We start from the raw sequence: 24,470 nt of genomic DNA, 5'->3' as shown, positions 1-24,470 counted from the left end.
GCTCCCTCCACGCGTGCACCGCTTCCCGGGCGTCCCAGGCCGAGATGAGGAAGGGTCGGTCGGCGTTGTAGCTCGAGCCGCGAGTCATGTTGAGGGCGAAGTCGTCCAGGGCCGGCAGGGCGGGCAGCCCCGTGAAGCGCAGCAGGCGGGCCAGCTGGGTGCGGGGTTCCAGCACCAGGTGATCGTAGCGCAGCCGGGTGTACCTCCTGCGCAGCCAGGCCGGGGAGCTGCGGACGAAGAGCATCACCCTTTAAATGTGATTGGTGACTTACCTTTTTTGGCAAAGTTACTGGTTCCACTTTACACAAATCTTCTAAATGATATCTCCAGTATCAGGAAGGCCTTATTCTAATTGTCCATGTAGTGTTCAAGGCTCCTATTGATTATATTATACTATATTATACTATACTATATTATGCTTATTATGTTATACAATATGATATGATACGATAGACTGTAATGTAATTGGACTCTCTACTTTCATTATCTCTGTTTTTCATTCCAGCCTCCACATAGTTTCCATAATAACCAAAAGTACAAGTGAATCACACCTCTCCCCCACTTAAGGATTACTCAGTAACTTCTCATTTCTTCTAAGATTAAATACAAACTTTTCACTTTATCTTGTAAAGTCCTTTACAATCAGCTGGCTCAACCCTTCATTTCAGTTATTCCATATGATTCCCCTTCATCTGATGTCCATAACAATCTCTTCTAATTATCTTACCTCCTATCTCCAAGCCTTTGAATGGGATATTCTGAATGTGTAAAACATCCTTCACCTTCCCCTTCATTTCTTGAAATCCTTACCTTGTTTACTTGCTTTAAGATCCAGTCAAGCATCACCTCCTCTGAGAAATCATTCTTGGCACATCAACACTTTGTTAGCTCTTTTTCTTTGTCTTTCTCTTGCCTCCCACATTGTGTTTGTGAACAGTTATCTAAGTTTTGTATTCCTCCTCATGAATAAAAAATTCCTTAAAGGGCCTGTTCTTAATTTTTGTTTTTGTTCCCCCTAATGTAGAGCACAGGACCTTCTGTATCGTAGTTACTTAACACATATAGAATTACATTGAAATGAATTGAACATTTTGATCTTACTATATGTGCAACTGTTTCATCAATCCGGCTAGCAGCTGTTGTTGGGATGAAAGACCAACACAAGCGCAACAACAAGAATGCTGCCAAAGCCCAGGTTCTTTTGATCTGCTTTAGTAAGCAAAGCAACATTAAGGGGTTGACAAGCTTACTTTAATTCAGCATACAAACACCATTCACTTAGTTCAGGGGAAAAAGCCATCACCCTGAACTTCAGAGCAAAATACAAATAAATTACAAACATCGACAGACAGACCCAATAAAATTCATAGTTACAAACATCTAGGTTCAGCCCGGGAGCTCATAAGAAAGACTGGACCAGAGTCACATGTGCCACCACTGCTGTGGGTAGGAGCTCCGAAAAAGAGAACACGAACCCCTGGTTTTATATCTTTTTAAGGGTCGAGGGTGAGTCATACATGTGACTCACCCATGTGACCTAGAATAGTCACAAAGAGGTGACTTAAACCCATCTGGTCTAAAAGCCTTTCATGTCCCAAACATGTCACTCAGATTCATGTGTAAACTAGGCACTCCCCTGAGGCAAGGTAGTCACCAAGGACTGCCAAATCTAATCAAGGACACTTCAAGGGCACTTGGTTGAACTGAGTGCTAAGACACCATTTTGTTTACCAACAGAGCAAACCGCCTCCTTTTATGATCTTGAAAAGGCCAAGATGATACTAATTAAGTTCATCTTGTTGCATAAGGCATGCTTCATAATATTTTACAGCCCATTTTTACTGACAATACAGCCCTCTGTTGGCCTTGGGCGAGCTGAAAGTTTTCTCTTTTAGGAATTGACTTAAGTCATAATTCATAGCCATGCATAGTCTCTGAAAGTTTCCAGGTACACCTTACTATCGCTGAAAGCACAATTTATAAATGCCATCCAGCTCTCTTCCTATTTAGAACCTAGATAATCATCCATCTGCAATGTCTGGGTAGTGTATACATGTTGATAAACCAGCTCAATATGTTATCTATCCAACTGTGTAGTATACTTTGGACAGTAAGCATTCTTTATCTACTTTTTTCAAAAAACAACATGGGTCAAAATCTTTTGGATGGTTGAAAATTTCATTTAATAATTTCTATAGTATCCTGGATTTGTATAGTCTATACTTCCCCAAAAGTCTTCCTCCATTGCCTCATAATAATATAGAAGCGACACTTCATCCCTGAAAGCTATGGCAAGAGAGAGGAATCTTTCACATATTTTACTAATTTGGAAATATTCCTTCCTCCCTTCCTTCCTTCTTTCTTTTCTTCTTTCCTTCCTCCCTTCATTCTTTTCTTCCTTCTTCTTTCTTCTCTCTCTCTCTCTTTCTCTCTCTCTCTCTCTCTCACACACACACACACACACACACACACACACTAAGAACTCCTGTCTTAGGAAGGTATTAGACTTTTTGATGTAAGCCACCACCAATTTTCTTCATAAGATCTATCTAATGTAGGTTTCACTCACAAGAATGTTAAACATAATATAGCAAAATATTTATTAAAAGGAAAGTACAATAATTAATAGGTGTACTCTATAGTAAATTATTTAAAAACATTATTTTTCATTTAATAACAATAAGTCATAGGGGAAAATAGGCTATCAGAGGACAACTGGTCTCTGGATTTCATGCAGGAATTGTCTACTATTTTTGTATCGTCAAAATGGAATTAACTTTGAAGGGCAATTTCCAAATAGTGGGCAGGCCTCCTAGATTGGGATACTTTGATCCATCCACCATTTATGTTTAGTATATCTCTCATGTTTATTTTTTCCACTGAGTGATGGAGTGAATTGAGCAAGTCAAAATGAGTGATGGTTTTATGGTAAAAAAAAAAAATCAGATTCAATTAAGAAATAAATAATCAATAGTTACTCTTCTTTTCTTTCTTCTACTCCTCTTCCATTGCCCAAGTGCCACCAGCTGTCTTTTCTTTGAAATGTTTTGACTAATATGATTATGTGACTTCTTTCTCTTTGATTCAGTTTTACAAAAAATGGTCCTTTTCAGTGCAAAGAAGTGTACAGTGAAAAAAGTTAAAAATAATATTTACATAGGTTTAATGTAGACAAAGTGTTTTCCTCAAAACAACTCTGTATAGTCGCTAGTATGTACACCATTATTTCCATTTGATAGACGAAGATGAAGGATCAGAGAAGTTAAAAATTTGCTCATGGTCACAGCTAGTAAGTATCAGAACCCAACCTTAAACACAGGTCTTCAGATTCCCAACTACACTATTTATTTCTTTTGGTAATTTTTTAAAAATCTAACATCCTTTTTTATTTTAAGTTCCAATTCTCTTTCCATCTAGCCCCCCTCCATTGAAAAGGCAAGCAATATGATACACATTATACATGTGAAGCCATGCGTAAGATATTCCCATGTTAGTGAAGTTCAAAAATGAAAATAAAAAAAATAAAAACTTGAATTTGCACTTGAGTTCATCAATTCTCTCTCTGAAGGTGGATAGTATCTTTCATCATGATTTTTTTGGAATATACATCATCATTTTATTCATCAAAGTAGCTAAATATTTTACAGTTGATCATTGTTACAAACGGCTATTACTGTATACAATGTTCTCATGTTCTACTTACTTCCCTTCCACTGCTCATTTCTCTACCATTCCGTTGTCTCAATTATATCCCACTGCCAAAAAGGATTAGAAGTGGAGAACTAGATTCAAAGGAAGAATCTGCCACTAAATCTCTGTGTGACCTTGGGCAACCCATTAGAACACTCTTGGACTCAGCTTTTTTATCCATGATGTAGAGCTACAATAGCTTTCTGCTTATGTCACATATTGTTATGAGAATTCTAACAACTGAGATAATGCATTTGCTCTGAGACATATACAAAACTGAAAATGCAAATTTTTATTACAGAACCAAATTCCTTTATTGAATTTCTATATCATAAAAGGAAATTCCTACTCCTTTTGCCTTTCCTGGCCCAGTTCTTATATGATTAGCCTAATTTATCTTTATATTTCAATATAATGCTTAAGGTCAAATTGCCCTAGCCAGGGCATATTACATGGGACATTGTGTAAGTGTCTAAATTTGGGAATACAATTTCATCAGACTTTCCATTATTTACCCTATATGTATTCTCCAGACTTCAGGCTAGCTATGTTTTGATCCTCTTTTCATTATTCCTTACCATTTAACATACATAATCTCATTTGAGTTTTATAAACCAGTAAAAGAGGCAAAGTAGCTATTAATCCTCTGCCTACAAAAAAAGAAATGAAGATTCAGGCTAGAGATCACACAGGAAATTGTGGTAGGTCTGGCACTAGAGCCAGTCTTCTGATAGTTACCTAGTAAAATATTTTTCCACACCATATTATGCTGCCTCTGCTGAAATAGTCAATTTTGCCCAATTTCTTTGACGTTCTACTTTTTAGAATCAAAAAGCATTGTAGAGTCAGATTATAAGCTGGGGGTGTTTGCTGGCAGCTTCCATTTTCACTTCTGGGAAAGGAATGTTAATATCATGGTGCCCTGATAAAGGTAAGAAATGACAAATGAAAGATCTGGGGGGGGGGGGGGGAAGAAAATGACTAAGAAAAAAAATGAGAGAGCTGGTAGAAAACATGAAGAAAATTTGAAGAAAAGGAAGGAGATGAGAGAAAAAGAAGGAAGAAAAGGAAAAAACGTAACAGAGTACGCAACTGAAGATTGTCACAGCTGAGTCTTAGAAGTCACCTAAGCAATTTCCCTCACTTTAACAGATGAGAAAATAACGTCCTGAGAAGTGAATTGGCTTAAACATCCAATCCACATTAGACTTGCTCTGGTGGGAGAAACTAACTAGGGCAGAAAGGGAAGATACCACAAAGAGAAATGAAAGAAAAGATCGTAAGAAAAGAGAAGGGGGGAAAGAGAGAGAAGACAGAAAAAGAAAGGAGGAAGGAAATGAAGGAAGAAGGAAAGAAATAAAAAGGCCCATAATATAGGAAATATTGGAAAGCCTCTAGGAATTCCCTTCATGCTATTTACCTATGCTAATATATTTAGACAGAGCAGAGTGCTGTCAGCTCCTGTTCCCTGCTTCCCAGTTAGAATTCAAAGATAATGCCATTGTAATGGAGAACTATGGACCACACAACTAAGGAAATTTCAATAGTGGTTTTCTGAAAATGAGTCATGGAGCATATGGGGGTCAGATGGCTCAGATTGCTTCTTTCTGAAAATATGTAACAGCTTTGAAAGTCTTTTAGAAAATATACTTTCAACATTTTAGGAAACTGTTGAAAACTGAATTGCAACCAGAAAATTACATGAAGCCAAAAGCAACCAGTTCTCTCTCCTCTTCAAGTGACCTCCTGTAGGTAGTTCATATTTGAACTCTTGGGCTTCTCCTTCTACTTGAGTATTAATAGGACTTCCCATTAGGGCCTGAAATATTGCTTCATTTCTGTGACATTTGGGATGTGGGAAGAATATAATTTTTCTTAACACCTTCTCCTTTTTCTTTCCTGTTTTTGTCACCACATTTAACCACTGTACTGCCACAAGTTTTATATGTCACATTTTGACTTCTACATTATAAAATGGAAAAGAGATTTTGGTCCAAGAACAAAAGAATGGGCAGTTGTTCTGAAGATTAAGAAGAATGTGAATCCATACATAATCATATTTGTGATCATGTCAATTGTCAGATCAAAATTGGTAATGATATTATATTCACTAAAAGTTTTAGTCTAAAGTGATTATCCCGGAATATATAGCCTTCTACAATCTGACTCCAATTTATGTTTGCAAACTAAGCCCACATTATTCTCTTCCATTCAACCTATGCTCTCAAACACAGTTAGTGGAGAAAAGGGGGTACAGTGAGGAATTAATATGAAAATCAGAGCTACAAATGCCCCCACTCAAAAAAATATGCAGAGCTACCTTGTTCTGAGCCTAGCTTAGCAACAATATTTAAACAGTGGAAATGTTGTGAATAGTGTTGATGAACTTGCACTGGCCAATATGTCTTTGCCTGCAGATATCATTGTGTTGGGAAACTGCCAAGATCAGAAGCCAGGTGGGACTTGTGAGAATGGCATAGTGAAGTAATCAAGGTGGTCTGGAGCCCCTGGGTCTTTTGTCTCCATCTGTGTGTGCAGCTGGTCATCAATCCTCTGGGAAAGGTAGCCAGAAGCAAGAGTGTGGTCTGTGTACTTCAGGTTTTCTGGTTGATTCTATGATTGTGTTGTGTTGCTCCAGGGTCCAGACATAAGTAATAATATCAGAGATGCTGAACAATGATTTGTATCCAAGATCCAGCCTAGGGTTGCATATCTGACAGAGCTAGGCTATGTAAGCATCATTGAAGTTCATAGCAAACCAGGGTCACTGAGGTACATAGATGGCATAATAGATAGAATATGGACTTAGAGTCAGAAAAAGCTGGATTCAAATCCAGCCTCAAATGCTTTCAAGCTGTATGAGCTGTGCAAATTCTGCAATCTCTCTAAGCCTCACTTTCCTTATCGGTAAAGTAGATAGGAACCTCAAAAGGCTATTGTGAGGATTAAGTGAAGATGATGCATAGAAAGCATTTTGCAAATCTTAAATTTCTATTTAAATGTCAGCCATCATTATTATAGCTAATGGATGACTTACCTGGAAATGTTCAGTGCTTGACCACATTTCATATTCTTATCCTGCTGTTCCCTTAGACTAGGATGCCTCTGTTCCAATTCCTGCCTATTCTTCACATCCAATCTCAATGTCAGTTCTGTCATGAGGCCTTTCCAGATTCCCATGTCAATATATTCTCTTCTTTTTCTGTGCTCTGATAGTCTTTTTCTTTTAATCTTTTGTGTTGCTTGTTATAGACATCTCTTATACTGTAGTCATGGAGTTAAAATCAGCATGGTATAGTAGAAGAAAGACTGATTCCAGAATCCTTGTTTTAAATACTGGCTCTGCAACATGCTACCTTTGTGATCTTGGTTTAAATCACATTAACTTTGAGGGTCTCAACTTCTTCAACTCTAAAATGAGAGGAGGGAACTTTAAGGTCCTTTTCAAGTGTAAATCATATAGTGCCAAATTCTTCAATGCTTCCTACTATATAAATAATTACAAAAGACAGAGAGAGAGAGAGAGAGAGAGAGAGAGAGAGAGAGAGAGAGAGAGAGAGAGAATGCATCTGGTAAGGGCAAGTGAATGGTGAGTGAAGAAAAAAAAATATCTCACAAGAGGGCAATCTAAGCAATCAATAAATAGCATAAGGGTATTAAGTATGTAGATAAGAGATGGAGGAAAGGTAATGGTACAAAGAGGGGAGAAATGGTAGACAGAAGGACTATGAAGAAGTTTGCACATTTGTAGTTTAGAGCCTCATACGATTCAATTAGAGCCTCTGATGCAAAGGCTAGACAAGTGGGCCAATGCCAAGAGTTCAGCCACTAGGGGAAAAAAGTTTGCTTCCGTATGGTGCTGTCAATACCCTCTCAATTTTGGCATCCAGTGACAAAGCCCAGTAACCTTACTCTAATTTTAGTTCTGCTAAAAGCATAGCCAAATACAATTAATCCTCCTACATTAACCCTTTCCCTATCGAGGGAAATGGAGCTGGGCTGTGGGGAACCTACCCTATTCTGTTGATGGCACTAAAATCTATAGCAGCACAGTCATGTTGAACCTGAAATGGCATCAGCCAATGAGAAAGTGTCTAAGTACTATTCTCTTTAAATAAAAGCCGTAGGAGGTCTTGTTCCATAGAATGCTTGGTTAAGTAAGCAGGCCAGATACTGCTGAGCAACAATTTAACAGCCTTTTCCTCAAGGTTTTATCTCCCTCTCTCCACCTTCTAAAATATTTTTTAGTTATTTTGTTTTTAGGAAACAAGCACTTTTAATTTTGAGCTTGGGACCATAAATCGGTTTCTTTGTAGGAATATAATCACCTAAGCTGGGGGAACTGACTTTGAAGAATTGGGAGTTTGGTTGATTGACATCACTAGCCAGAGGTAGAAATTCTTTTATCCTTTTAAAAATAATAATAAAGGAATGTTTTTCCTCATGCCATCATTTGATGAAAATAAGTGAATTGAAACCATTTAGAAACACTTTAAATTACATCCACAAACTGAGAGGGAATGGATCATTAGATCATCTATAAATTCCCTTCTGACTTTAAGTTTCCAAGATTCTTCTCTTAGGTCTTATGGGTCCTCTAGGGAATAATAGGTTGGGAGGGGTTAGGTTGGAGGAGGAGAGATGGTAGAAAAAGGAATTGATGATGTGTTGTATTCCAGAAAACTGATTTTTTTAACCCTAGTCTTTAGACAATACCCCTTAGCCCTATTTCTTGTCTGCTACTCCCTTTTTCCTACTATGATCTTTTTATTTCCTTTTCCGGATCCCCCCTCCAGCTATTTTTGAAATATTCCATTCTCCAACATTTCAAAACTAGAAACTCTTTTTCATTAACTATGGTATTTCTCTTCCTGGACAGGCTAGGTGGCACAGTGAATAGAGGGCTGGGCCTGGAGTAAGGAAAACTCTTCTTCTTGGGTTCAAATCCTGTTGCAAATACTTACTATCTGTAGGACCCCAAGGAAGTCATTTAACTGTTTGCCTCAGTTTCTTTATCTATAAAATGAGCTGGAGAAGGTATTGACAAACCACTCGGTGCCAAGAAAAACCAAGTAGGATCATGACAAGTTGGACATGGCTGGAAAAAGACTGAATGACAAACTTCTCTTTATGGCCTCAGATATAATGTTAGACCTTCCTGCAGGGCACTGACATAGCACCTCCAACATCCCCTAAAAATACCTCTTTAAAAAAACTCTTCTGAGCTTCACTGACCTGAACAAGTTTTATGTATGGAGTGAAGCTATACCCGAGAGTACCAGTGAGAGCTTAGTGTCATGCAGTGTCTAATCTTAGAAATAGCCTCCTTAAGAATATTTTGGATTCCCTTGTGCAGTGACTTGTTCCCTTGTGCAGTGACTTGAAAGGTGTCATGCCTGCAGCTCCCTGATGACTTTCCTAGTTATGTCCCTTCCCTGTCCTTTATCATCTGACTTTGAAGATTTCAGTCCTGTCCTAGCATGTGAGAGTATGTCTCTGTGGTGTGTGTGTATGTGTCTGTGTGTGTGTGTGTGTGTGTGTGTGCCCATCCATACTCATATGTATGCATTCATGCTCACAGGTGCTAGTACTGGGGTGCATCCATCAAGCTGACCTACTTTAGAGGTGTCAGCCAATGCCTCAGTTGGGAGACACATGATGCCCTAGCATCTTTCTTTGTACCTTTCTAGCTCCTGCCTCTTTCTCCATGCTTCCATGGATGCTGTCAGCTAAGGCTGGAAGTCTCTGCCAAATAAAAACATCATCTAATTCTTCTGCCCCTTAATACTGAGCTTCGAGTCCCAAAAGTATTAAAGAAGCATGGACAAACTTTAGAATGAAATATCCAGTTTGAAACATGGACTACTTTGCTCTAAAAGTCATTTTCTACACAGGTAGTTTTAATGTTGCTAGTTTTCATTTTGCTTCATTTTCTGCTCACTCTTTTCTAATTGTAATCAAGCACTGTGTGTGAGTTCAGGCAAATTCTCACCTTCCTTTCCAACCCTGCAGTCTGTTAAGAACAACTAGCCAGAAACCTGGCTCTCTTGGTAACAAAATTCACAAAGCCAGACCTTAATAGAGTTATTTTGGGCTATTTTTCAGTGACTCATCAGCATATGGCAGATCAGGCATAATCAGGGTAAACTCTTTAAAGTATAGAATGGAATGCGCTGAGTTTGATTTCTGCTATCTCATTCAGGCCCATTAAAGTGGTATTCTAAGATCTATTCAAGGAAGCAAGGCCAAGAATATCACCAACAGGCTGATGGTTAATGTAGAGAAATTATCCAAGCAGCACTTTCATCTCCAATATATTGCTCATCTCCTGGGTGATGGCTGAAGTTCCATGCTGAAGATAATTTTGCTTTAACAATCAATTGCCTACTTGTAACAACAATGCTGCTTGTAGCTGCTGTGGAGGTATAAGGCCAATACCAGCACACAGGAGGGCTGCTAGCACAAGTTCTTTGATCTGCTTTTCTGAGGAAAGCAACTTTAAGGGGTTTAAAATCTCACTTTAATTAAATATACGTATATCATTCACTTAGTTCAAGGGGAAAAGTGAGCACCCTATACTTCAGAGAAAACACAAACAGAAATTATAAGCAGAAATTATATAAACAGAGCAAATAACAAAAATCAGCAGACAGGTCTTCTGTTTGTCCATAACAAGACATACATCGTGACCAAAGAGAGAATCACCAGCATCTGGATTTTCAAATCCGGATGGCTCCTTAATGACCAGAGTCTCATCTGGCCAAATCACAAGAACACTCTTCCAGTGAGTGAGCCCCGAAGCAAAATGCTAACCTCAGAGTATATATACACTTCTTCAGGGTCAGATGGCTTCACAACCATGTGATTCAAACTTGTAACTTAGGCTGTCTCGTTACTTAGCAGGTCATCAAAGATTCTTGATTCAATCAAAGACTCTTGATTCAAACAAAGGCTAGACTCAAAGGCACTTGATTGCCTTAGTGCTGAGAAGCACTCCAAAATTAAAAAACAAAAAACAAAGTCCCACTTTGCTTGCCATTACAACAGTACATCTACAAAAGAGTGATGGCATATATACTATTACCTTGAAGAGAACTTGGGAACTGCATCTGCTGGAAGCTTGTGCCATTGTTGCCATTGAAAATCCAGCTGATGACAGTGTCATTTCATCCAGCAACATTGGCCAGTGGACTGTTCTGAAATTTGCTGCTGCCACTAGCACCACACCTATTGCTGGATGATTCATAGCAGGCACCATCATTAACCAGATCCAGGGAGCTTTCAGGGAGCCTTGCCTTTTGGTGGTCACTGATCCTCGGGCAGATCACCAGCCTCTGACCAAAGCATCGTATGTTAACCTCCCAACCACTGCACTGTGCAACACAGATTCTCCACTTCACTACGTATTGCCTTTCCATGTAACAAAGAGGTAGCTCACCCAGTGTGTCTGATGAGGTGGATGAAGTCCTATGTATGCATGGTACCATATCCTGTGAACATCCCTGAGACATTATATCTGAGCTTTACTTCTACAAGGATCCAGAGGATATTGAAAAGGAAGAGGAGACTGCAGCTGAGAAAGCAGTGACAAAGGAGGGGTTTCAGGATGAATGGACTTCATCTGTCCCAGAATTCAGTGCTACTTAACAGGAGGAAGCTGATTGATCCAAGGGCCTACAGGTACCATCTGTGCCCATTCAGCAGTTCCCTACCACAGATTGGAGTGTTCAGCCAGCTACTGAGGACTGGTCTGAGGCTCCTACTTCTCAGGCCACTGAGTGGGTACGAACTACCACAGAGTGGTCTTAAAACCCAGATTCTCTAATAGTGTTGGAAAATTTATGATGGAAAATTAACTTTGGTTTCTTACAAAAATATGAAAGTTAATTTTTTCACATGTAATCAGGAAATAAATTTAAAAAACACATACTAAAAAAGAAAAAAAAAAGACCATCATATACATCCTGCCTCAGAAATTTAATAGCTAAAAGACTCTGGACAAGCCTCTTAACTTCTCTTTGACTTAGTTTCCTTATCTGTAAAATGAGGGGAGTTAATTGGTGTAGATAGCCTCCAAAATCCTTTCCAGCTCTGAATCTATGAATCTATGTTATCATTCGTCAAAAGGTATGACTTCCTTAGCTTGGTCTTGAAAACGGTACAAAATCTGGCTATTCCCTAGCTTTCTAAGCTAATTATATGCTATTTCCCTTCATCCACTCTACCCAGTGTTTGGTTTCTTTGATTTTTCTTACATTAGTCTACTATTTTCTGCATCCAAGCCTTTGTACAAGTTTCCCTCCAGACATATAATGTATTCCCTCATCTCCTCTACTTCTTGAACTGCTGATTCTCTTCCAAGCTCAGCTTATAGACCAACTTCTTTGATAACTTCTTTGGGTCTACTAGTTGTTATTGTTCATCAAACTAATCATGAATGCTGTATTTCCCCCAGTGAAATGTGAGCTTTAAGTGCAGGAAGCGATTTATGGTTTTCTTTTTGTATCCCCAGCACCTCACATAATGCTGGCCACATGGTAGGTGCTTAATAAATATTCATTCCATTGGAATTGGCTACATTGGAACTTGACAAAAAGAGAATGGATTTGTTTTTACACTGATGCTTCCCTCATACCCCTGACAATTTAATGACCTTCCTCTCCATCATAGCCCCTCCTCCAACCCTATCTTTTTAGGGAACTTACCTAATTCATTTATAATACCATTTTTTTTCTTGAATTATAGCTATGCCTATGTGTTCTATATTCCCTTTTAGACTGCAGACTTTATAAGGTCAGTGAACTTGTCCTGTTCAAACTTTGTATTTTCCCTAGGGTCCATAATGAGGGTCAAGGAGATTTCTTATGCATGAGATCTGTAATCCTGGGAATCCATGTCTATATACCAACAAATACCTTCAAAAGAAGGTAACATTTTGTCAATAATCAGCATTATCACTTCTTTTGTGTACTTAAAGGATCTTCCTATGCATAAAACATGTTTTTAGTTTCTGTCATTTCTTACTATTTTAGAAGTAGTAGAAAGAATGCTAGTTTTGGAATTTAATGACCTTAGTTTGAATATTAGCTATGTGACCTTAGACAAGTCATTTAATCATTATGAACTTAATTTCCTCAAATGAACATGAGGAAATTGGACTTGATTTCTCAGGCTCATTCCAGGCTCATTCTAAATCTATTCTTTCTGAAGTTTAGTGAAGGCAAGGTCCTTAACTTATCAAGAGATATTTCAGTGTGCTTAGTATTTTCAAGCAAAAAAGTATTAAATTGAAGTGAATGAGCTCATCAGAACATTCTGGAAGAATTTAATGGAGTAAAGAGACAAGAGTCCAATAGGATAAGGTATGAATAGGTTGTTTTCTTCCCTAACAGAGAGTAGTAATAGGAATAATCATGTTAATAATAATAGCTAGCATGTTTATAGCATTTTAAGTTTTGCAAAGCATTTTATATATATTATCTCATTTAAATCCTAACAATAGCCATATGAACTGAGGGCTATTATTTTTTTTAACAGGAAACTGAAGATAAACTGACTTCCAAGAGTCAGGATGGTAGAGCAATTAGTAAACTGCTTCAACTCTTCCATACTCACCTCCAAACAACCAGGAAATAGAGCCCCCAAACAAATCCTAGAACAGAAGAACCAGCAAACGATGGGGTGAAGCCATCTTTTAGCCTAAGAAAGTTGGAGGATCATCAAGAAAGTTCCATCTCACTCAGGTGAAAGGGGAGTGCACCCCAGGATGGGATGGGCCCCAGCAAGCCAGCAGTAAGCCCCGCCTTAGCAGTCCAGTGAGAGATCCTGAGCCACAGTGTGATGGAATAGGCAAAAGCCAATACCAGGAACCCCTATAAGCCCTATCATAGCCAGAGGAACCAGCAGACTCCAGCTCCAAGAAACTTCATAGGCTTCAGCACAGCCCAGGCCAAATAGGTAGATACAAAAATGGGTGCCTAAGCAAACATGCAACTACCAGGCAACATGCACCCAGCCACATTGCAGCTGGGCAAACAGGCAGCCTCCTGCGGCTTAATCACGAGAGCGTCAGTGTACCCACTGCGAAATACATAAAGACCATGCCAGACTTCTGCACATGCCAAACACTAACACTAAGAGCTCAGCTCAGCACCAGGTAAGCTGCCAGACCCCTACAGCCTCAAGCAGCTCGAGCAACCCCATGGCAACAGCACAGCAACAGATATGAGGGTCCCCTATGGGTAACATTAATGAAGCACCAAGTAAACAGCCAGGGCCTATAACCAGTAGCACAAGAATCCAGATACAGTACTTCTTCCACCCTGGGAGCAGAGTTCAAATTTAAAAAAAAGGAAAAAGACCAAAAAAAATGTATGAGCAAAAAAGAATAACAACAACAAAGAATCTGAACATAGAAAGTTATTACGGTGAAGGAAGACCTACACACAAAATAAGAAGAGGACAACGATGTCAAAAAAAACCAAAAAAAAAAAAAACTATGGCAAAGCTCCAAAGAAAAACTGGAAGTGGTCTCAAGCACAGAAAGATCTCATTGAAGAGCTCAAAAAGGAGCTAAAAATCATATAGGAAAGGTAAAAGAAAGATGGGGAAAAGAAATGAGAGTGATGCAAGAGAATTATGAAAAAAGACTTAACAGCCTAGAAAACTGCTTAAATTGGCCAAATGGTAAAAGAAATACAAAATCCAGGGCAGAGCCAAGATGGCAGCTGGGAAGCAGGGACTAGCATGAGCTCCCCACCAAGTCCCTCCAAAACCCTATAAAAATGGATCTGAACCAATTCTAGAACTGCAGAACCCACTAAATAGCAGAGGGAAGCAGGGCTCCAGCCCAGGAAAGCCTGGATAGTCTCTAGGTGAGGTCTATCCTGCACAGAGCTGGGAGCGGAGCAGAGCCTAGCATGGGCAGCGTGGACCAACCAGACCAGGAGCTGGGAGGAACGTGCCCTAGCACCCTGAATGACTGAGCTGCAGAAGTTACCAGACTTCCCAATCCACAAACACCAAAGACAACAGAGAAGGTTAGTGGGAAAAGCTGCTGGGGACAGAGTAAAAAAAGGAGTTTGTGGTTCGGCCACCACCCCTGGGGCAGGGGAGGTAGGAGAGCTACAGAACTACAGTGGCAGTTGCTTCCAGCCGCGGGCCCATCTGGTGGGAGGAATTAAGTAGCAGATCAGAGCAGGAGTGAAGAGCCTGCTGAAGATCTAAGTCCAGTTCATGTTCGAGGTTCTTTTGAGAGGAGGAGTGCTGCTGTGGCAGAGCTGGCACATCCCCCCCTCCCCAAGCTTGGAACATAGTTCTCTTAACTCTGCAAGCCGTCATACCCCACTGAAAAACTCAAGGGTAAAGTTATTTGGCTGGGAACATGGCCACACAGTGAAAACGCACCCAGATTCAGTCTCAGACTTTGTAATCTTTCTTTGGTGGCCAAGAAGACCTAAACATACAGCCAGAAGAAGTCAACAAAGTCAAAGAATCAACAACAAAAGCCTCCAAGAAAAACATGAACTGGTCTCAGGCCATGGGAGAGCTCAAAAAGGATTTGGAAAAGCAAGTTAGAGAACTAGAGGAAAAATTGGGAAGAGAAATGAGAATGATGCAATGACTTGCTAAAGGAGACCCAAAAAATACTGAAAAATATATTGAGGAAAACAACACCTTAAAAATAGACTAACTCAAATGGCAAAAGGGCTCCAAAAAGCCAATGAGGAGAAGAATGCCTTGAAAGGCAGAATTAGCCAAATGGAAAAGCAGATCCAAAAGACCGCTGAAGAAAACACTACCTTAAAAATTAGATTGGAGCAAGTGGAAGCTAGTGACTTTACGAGAAAACAAGATATTATAAAACAGAACCAAAGGAATGAAAAAATGGAAGACACTGTGAAATATCTCATTGGAAAAACCACTGACCTGGAAAATATATCCAGGAGAGATAATTTAAAAATTATTGGACTACCTGAAAGCCATGATCACAAAAAGAGCCTAGATATCATCTTTCAAGAAATTATCAAGGAGAAGTCCTCTGATATTCTAGAGCCACGGGGCAAAATAGAAATTGAAAGAGTCCATAGATTGCCTCCTCAAATAGATCCCCAAAACAAATCTCCTAGGAATATTGTTGCCAAATTCCAGAGCTGCCAGATCAAGGAGAAAATACTGCAAGCAGCCAGAAAGAAACAATTTGAGTATTGTGGAAACACAATCAGAATAATCCCAGATCTAGCAGCTTCTACGTTGAGAGATTGAAGGGCTTGGAATATGATATTCCAGAGGTCAATGGAGCTTGGATTAAAACCAAGGATCACCGAATCAACTACCCAGCAAAACTGAGTATCATGCTCCAAGGCAAAATATGGATCTTCAATAAAATAGAGGACTTTCAAGCTTTCTCAGTGAAAAGACCAGAGCTGAATAGAAAATTTGACTTTCAAACACAAGAATCAAGGGAAGCATGAAAAGGTAATCAAGAAAAAGAACAAGAAAAAGAAATTGCAAAGAACTTACTAAAGTTGAACTGTTTTGTTTACATTCCTTCATGGAAAGATGATGTGTATGATTCATGAGATCCCAGTATTAGGGTAGCTGAGGGGAATATGCATATATATATATATATATATATATATATTTATGTAAGTATATGTATATGTGAGTGTGTATGTATGTATATATGCATGTATGTGTATATATATATATATATATATATAGAGAGAGAGAGAGAGAGAGAGAGGGCACAGGGTGAGTTGAAGATGAAGGGAAGATATCTAAAAGAAATAAAATCAAATTAAGGGACGGGAGAGGAATATATTGAGAGAGGGAGATAGGGAGAGATAGAATGGGGTAAAATATCTCACATAAAAGTGGCAAGAAAAACCAGTTCTGTAGGAAGAGGAGAGAAGGCAGGTGAGAGGGAATGAGTGAATCTTGCTCTCATCAGATTTGACCTTAGGAGGGAATACCATACATACTCATTTGGGTATCTTACCCCACAGGAAAAAAGGAGGACAAAGATAAAAAATGGGGGATGATAGAATGGAGGGCAGATGGGGGAGGAGGTAATCAAAAACAAACACTTTTGAAAGGGGACATGGTCAAGAGAGAAAATTCAATAAAGGGGGATAGGTTAGGAAGGAGCAAAATATAGTTATTCTTTCACAACATGAGTATTGTGGAAGGGTTATACATAATGATATGCATGTGGCCTATGTTGAATTGCTTGACTTCTTAGGGAGGGTGGGTATGAAGGGAAGAGGGGATGGAATTTGGAACTCAAAGTTTTAAAAACAGATGTTCAAAAAAAAGTTTTTTCATGCAACTAGAAAATAAGATACACAGTCAAAGGGGCATAGAAATTTATCTTGCCCTACAAGAAAGGAAGGGAAAAGTGGATGGAAGGGGAGTGGGGGGACAGAAGGGAGGGCTGACTGTGAAACAGGGCAACTAGAATATACACCATCTTGGAGTGGGGGGAGAGGGTAGAAATTGAGAGAAAATTTGTAATTCAAACTCTTGTGAAAATCAATGCTGAAAATTAAATATATTAAATAAAAAATTGCCAAAAATAAAATAAAAGAAATACAAAATCCACAGGAGAAAACAACTCCTTAAAGAGAACAATTGACCCAATGGAAAAGAAAATACAAAAGCTAGTAAAGGAAAACAAGACCTTAAAAGTTAGAATTTACCAACTAGAAGCTAATGAGTCTATGAGACATCATGAAACAATCAAACAAATTCAAAAGAATGAAAAAATGAAAGGAAACGCAAAATACCTCAAAGGACAACAACCAATGACCTGGAAAATAGATTCTGAAGAGAAAATGTCAGAATCATTGGACTACCTCCAACCTATCATCTAAAAGAGGACCTGGACAGCATTTTCCCAGAAATTATCCAGGAAAAGTGCCCCAATGTCCTATTGTAGAGGGAGAAATGATCCCAGGGATGCAGAAATCCCAAACCCAAATTCCCAAGGCAAGGCCTCCTGGAATGAATTTGCAGACCCAAGCATTCTTTGAGTCAACAAGGCAAAGATGTATTATGCTTTAATAAAGCGGGCAAGAGTTCTTAGGGAACCTGCAACCATACAGGGCTACAGGGAAAGTTTAAGTACAAGATTTAGGGGTGAAATCTGTCAATCAGGTGTGTTGGGGTGTGATTAGGGAGTAATCAGGGTGTGATTAGGGGTTGGTCGGTTCTTAAAGAAACATGCACTTTTTGTATCTATTGAGCAGGTATCTTACCCAGTGTTCACTGAGAAATAGCCCACGGTGGGGGGGGGGGGGGCAGGAGGAGGTGTTGTTTTGCCAGTGAAACGTCACTAAGTCACCAGGAGTTCAGGGCTAGCTGGAGATATTGCCTAGGTTCCATCATGTGCATTGTTAGCCAAGATTAATGTGAGGGATTATACATTGGAACTATGTCTAGGATACATGTAAGACTCAGTATATGGTCAGTCATCAACACCTGGGAATCAAACTATAATTGGGCATAGCTGCTTACTAAGAAAGAAGCAGAGATAATTTTGGGGCACACTGCCCTTTAGCTAGAGAGGCTGCCTGGGAAAGAATATATTTGAGAACTATATGTGTTCTGAAATGGGAATTTTGCCACAGGCACAGGCACCCAGGCAGAGGCTAAGGGGAAATGTGATGTTAGAATTAAGATCCAAGCACAAGCACCCCAAGCACAAGCACCCTGTCACTAGAACTAGAGGGCAAAATAGGCATTGAAAGAATCCACTGATCACCTCACGAAAGAGATCCCATAATAAAAACCCCAAGGAATGCTATAGACAGATTTCACAAATATCAGGTCAAAAACATACAAGTAGCCAGAAAGAAACAATTTAAATATTGGGGAGTCACAATCAGGATCAAAGAGAACCTGGAAACCTGGAAACTGCAACATTAAAGGACTACAGGTCATGGAACATGGTATTCTGGAGGGCAAAGGATCTAGAACTACAACCAAGGATCACTTACCCAGAAAAATTAAGCATAATACATCAAGGGAAAAATGGTCATCCTATGAAATAGAAGAATTTTGAGTCTTTATAAGGAGACCAGAACTAAATAAAAATTGGACCTCTAATACAAAAACCCAACATATCCCAAACATAAAGAGGTAAAAAGGGAAAAGAAAACATAAGGGATTCACTAGAGACAAACTGTTTACATCCCTACATGGGAAGATGATACTTGTAACTCTTAAAAACTGTGTCATTAACAGTTCAGATAAAAGGAACATACATAGACAGAGGATATGAGTATAAGGTAAATTTGAGAAAAAGCATAAAATATTAAGGGATGAGAAAGAACACAAAGAGTGCAAAAGGAAGGGAGAGGTAGAATGGGGTAAATGAAGAGCAAAAAAGACCTAATACAGTGGAGAGGAAGATGGGAGGGTGGGAGATGGACATCACTTGAGCCTTACTCTCACTAGTAATGGCTCAAAAAGGGAATAATATGCACACTGAATTGAATATAGAAATCTATCTTACCCCACAGGGAATTAAGAGGGGTGGAGATTAAGTAAAGGGCAGGGTGGGGACTGACATAAAGGAGGAAAGATCATAGGAAGTGGTAGACAGAAGCAAAACACTGGTGAGGTGGGAAAGTATGAAAGGAGAGAAAAGACAAATAAGAGAAAAGATAGGATAGAGGGAAATACACAGGTAGTAATTTTAACAGTGAATGTGAATGAGATGAACTCTCCCATAAAAAGGAAACATTGCAGAGTACAGTGAAAACAAGAATTCTACAATAGGTTACTTACAGGTAACACACTTGAAGCAGACACACACACACACACACACACACACACACAGAGTAAAGGTAAGGGGCTCAATCAGAACCTATTATGCTTCAGCTGAAGTAAAAAAAAAATCAGGAGTAACAATCCTGATCTTAGACAAATAAAAGCAAAAATAGGCGTAATTAAAAGAGATAAGGTAGGAAACAATATCTTGCTAAAAACATAACAGACACAAAGAAGCAATCAAATTAAAAGGGCAAGGGATAGTTTACCTGTCAGATCTATGGGTAGGGGAGGAATTCATGACCAAACAAGAGATGGAGAGAATTATAAAATGTAGAGCAAATAATTTTGATCATATTAAACTGAAAAGCTTTTGTACAAAAAAAAAACAATGCAAACACAATTAGCAGGAAAGCAGAAAGCTGGGAAAAAATCTTTACAGCAAGTGTCTCTGATGAAGGCCTTATTTCTAAAATATTTAGAGAACTGAGTCAGATTTATGAGAATACAAGACAATCTCCAATTGATAAATAGTCAAAGGTTATGAACAGGCAATTTTCAGATGAAGAAACAGAAGATATATATAGGCATACAAAGAAATGCTCTAAATCACTTTCTATTAGAGAAATGCAAATTAAAACAACTCTGAAATACCACATCATACCAATAAGATTGGTTTATATGACAAAAAAAGGTAAATGATAAATGTTGGAGAGAATTGTGAAAATTGGGATACTAATGCACTATTGGTGGAGTTGTCAAGTGAGCCTACCACTCTGGAGAGCAATTTCAAACTATTTCCAAAAGGCATCCAAACCATGCATACTCTTTAATTGAACAATAGCTCTACCAAGTCTATATCTCAAAGAGATCATAAAAATGGAAAAGGACCTACATGTGCAAAAATATTTGTAGCAGCCCTTGTCAAGGTGGCAAAGAAATTTCCTAAGTTTCCTGAGGACGGGCCTTTCGTAAAAGTTTGTAACTTGCTCGATTTTTCTAAAATGCTATTTTATCCGTCAAATTGCAGCATTTGACCATGAAGGAATTAATGTTCACTTGCCAAGGAGTTAATATAGTGAAACTCATTTGATAGAAGCCTTTTTCCTTTTCTCTAGTTGTGAGAATTCTCTCCATAATCCCTACTGAGGAAGTGTTACCAAGAATTTGGTGGTTGAGAGACCTTTCCTTCCAAAAGGCATGAAATGTCATTGTCTTAGCTCTCTGTTTCTTTATCGAGGGAATTAATGTAGCCCTAGTACTTTAATTCTTCATTTAATCACTCTCTCCTCAGATGCCTCCCCTCACTGGAGTCTTTCTTTCTCACTGTAGCCTGATGTTTTAATTCTTTACCTCAGAGATTAGTGATATTTAACTTGCTAAATCTTCATAGGGATTTTTTGCTCAAATCCATTAACCTTTGAAGCAGAATTTGGAACTTTTCTGCCTTCCTTTTCCAGCCAAGAAAAAGGCCTCTAAATCAATATCAAAATGACTCCAACCTTCCTTGACATCATTAGCCACTAAGGTGTTTTTTTTTCTTTTTCTCTTCTTCTTTATGCAATTTAACTGATTTTTATTCTTTGACATTTCTGAAACAGGCACTGCCTTTTTGGACTCATTAGCAAGGGCCTTAGCTGGCTATTTTCCATTCCACAGTTCAACTTTCCCAAGGATGTAATTGCCTGCTGTTTCTTGCTCCTGTCTGATTGTGACTTTTAAAAATTACTTCTTATTCGGTTCCCTTCCTCTTGCCAATAAAATTTCCAATGTTTCCTAGTTCTTTGATGTGTTGCTTGGTCTACTTTTCTAAAGCTGGGCAAAGAAACAAAATTGTCCTACCTGCTATCAATAAATTGATGAACCCAACCTTAACACTTCTTTGCCCCACATACACACAAATAATGAAAGTTTATAAGTGTGAGGATACCTTCTTTTTGGCTTCAGGAAGGACATGTTTGGTAAAGATGTCCCCGTATTTTGCACCTTGGATTATATGTAACCTTGGGGTTAGTGTAAGGAATTCTCTGAACCCAACAGTAAGTCATAAACAAATCTCTTCTTCTGGTATCATGGAATTTAAATTCTTTAAAATAGACCAGTGATAGGAAGGCAGAGCCAAGATGGTGGCTGGAAAGCAGGGACTTGCATAAGCTCCCTCCCAGGTCCCTCCAAAAACCTATAAAAACGACTCTGAACAAATTCTAGAACTGCAGAACCCACAAAATAGCAGAGAGAAGAAGGGCTCCATCCCAGGACAGCCTGCATGGTCACTGGGTGAGGCCTATCACGCAAGGAGCTGGGAGAGGAGGGGAGCAGAGCCCAGCGTGGGCAGCAGCAGGACCAACCAGACCAGGAGCTGGGCAGAACAGGCCCTAGCACCCTGAATCAGTGAGCTGTGGCAGTTACCAGACTTCGCAACCCACAAACACCAAAGACAACAGAGAAGGTTAGTGGGAAAAACTGCAGGGCACAGAGTGAAAGTTAGCAGTTTGGCCATTGCCCTGGGGACAGCAGGGGTGGTGCTGATACAGAATTACAGCTGCAGTTGCTTCTGGCACCAGGCCCACCTAGTGGGAGGAATTAAGTGGCAGATCTGAGCTGGAGGGCAGAGCCTGCTTAAGATCTGAGTCTAGTCTGGGTTGGTGGTTCTTGGGGAAGGAGGAGTGCTGCTGTGGCAGAGCTGGCTGCATAGAAATAGCTTTGAAAACAACAGTGCATCCCATCAAGCTTGAAACAAAGTACTCTACAAGCAGTCATACCCTGATGAAGAACTCAAGGGTCAGGTAGTTGCCTGGGTACATGGCCAGGCAGTGAAAACCCACCCAGATTCAGTCTCAGACTTTGGAATCTTACTTGGATGACAAAAAAGACCAAAACATACAGCCAGAAGAAGTCAACAAAGTCAAAAAGCCTACATCAAAAGCCTCCAAGAAAAACATGAACTGGTCTCAGGCCACGGAAGAGCTTGAAAAGGATTTGGAAAAGCAAGTTAGAGAAGTAGAGGAAAAATTGGGAAGAGAAATGAGAATGATGCAGGAAAACCATGAAAAACAAGTCAATGACTTGCTAAAGGAGACCCAAAAAATACTGAGAAATATATTGAGGAAAACAACACCTTAAAAGTAGACTAACTCAAATGGCAAAAGAGCTCCAAAAAGCCAATGAGGAGAAGAATGCCTTGAAAGGCAGAATTAGGCAAATGGAAAAGCAGATCCAAAAAATCACTGAAGAAAATACTACCTTAAAAATTAGATTGGAGCAAGTGGAAGCTAGTGACTTTATGAGAAATCAAGATACTATAAAACAGAACCAAAGGAATGAAAAAATGGAAGACAATGTGAAATATCTCATTGGAAAAACCACTGACCTGGAAAATATATCCAGGAGAGATAATTTAAAAATTATTGGACTACCTGAAAGCCATGATCAAAAAAAAGGCTAGATATCATCTTTCAAGAAATTATCAAGGAGAAGTGCCTTGATATTCTAGAGCCACGGGGCAAAATAGAAATTGAAAGAATCCATAGATCACCTCCTCAAATAGATCTCCAAAAGAAATCTCCTAGGAATAATGTTGCCAAATTCCAGAGCTGCCAGATCAAGGAGAAAATACTGCAAGCAGCCAGAATGAAATAATTTGAGTATTGTGGAAACATAATCAGAATAGCCTAAGATCTAGCAGCTTCTACGTTGAGAGATCGAAGGGCTTGGAATACGATATTCCAGAGGTCAATGGAGCTAGGATTAAAACCAATAATCACCTACCCAGCAAAACTGAGTATCATGCTCCAAGGCAAAATATGGATCTTCAATAAAATAGAGGATTTTCAAGCTTTCTCAGTGAAAAGACCAGAGCTGAATAGAAAATTTGACTTTAAAACACAAGAATCAAGAGAAGCATGAAAAGGTAATCAAGAAAAAGAACAAGAAAAAGAAATTGCAAGGGACTTCTAAAGTTGAACTGTTTTGTTTACATTCCTACATGGAAAGATAATGTGTATGATTCATGAGATCCCAGTATCAGGGTAGCTGAGGGGAATATGCACATATATATATATATATATGTATATGTTTATGTATATATATATGTATATGTGAGTGTGTATGTATACATATATGTATGTATGTATGTGTGTATATATATATATATATATATATATATATATATACAGAGAGAGAGAGAGAGAGAGAGAGAGAGAGAGAGAGAGAGAGTGGGCACAGGGTGAGTTGAAGATGAAGGGAAGATATCTAAAAGAAATAAAATCAAATTAAGGGATGAGAGAGGAATATATTGAGAGAGGGAGATAGGGAGAGATAGAATGGGGTAAATTATCTCACATAAAAGTGGCAAGAAAAACCAGTTCTGTAGGAAGAGAAGAGAAGGCAGGTGAGGGGGAATGAGTGAATCTTGCTCTCATCAGATTTGACCTTAGGAGGGAATACCATACATACTCATTTGGGTATCTTACCCCACAGGAAAAAAGGAGGACGAAGATAAAAAATGGGGGATGATAGAATGGAGGGCAGATGGGGGAGGAGGTAATCAAAAACAAACACTTTCGAAAGGGGACATAGTCAAGGGAGAAAATTCAATAAAGGGGGATAGGTTAGGAAGGAGCAAAATATAGTTATTCTTTCACAACATGAGTATTGTGGAAGGGTTATACATAATGATATGCATGTGGCCTATGTTGAATTGCTTGACTTCTTAGGGAGGGTGGGTATGAAGGGAAGAGGGGATGGAATTTGGAACTCAAAGTTTTAAAAACAGATGTTCAAAAAAAAGTTTTTTCATGCAACTAGAAAATAAGATACACAGTCAAAGGGGCATAGAAATTTATCTTGCCCTACAAGAAAGGAAGGGAAAAGTGGATGGAAGGGGAGTGGGGGGACCGAAGGGAGGGCTGACTGGGGAACGGGGCAACCAGAATATATGCCATCTTGGAGTGGGCAGGAGGGTAGAAATGGGGAGAAAATTCATGATTCAAACTCTTGTGAAAATC

This window comes from Trichosurus vulpecula, chromosome 1 (assembly GCF_011100635.1).
Source record: "Trichosurus vulpecula isolate mTriVul1 chromosome 1, mTriVul1.pri, whole genome shotgun sequence".
Classification (NCBI taxonomy): domain Eukaryota; kingdom Metazoa; phylum Chordata; class Mammalia; order Diprotodontia; family Phalangeridae; genus Trichosurus; species Trichosurus vulpecula.
Note: the sequence above shows the minus strand (reverse complement) of the source record.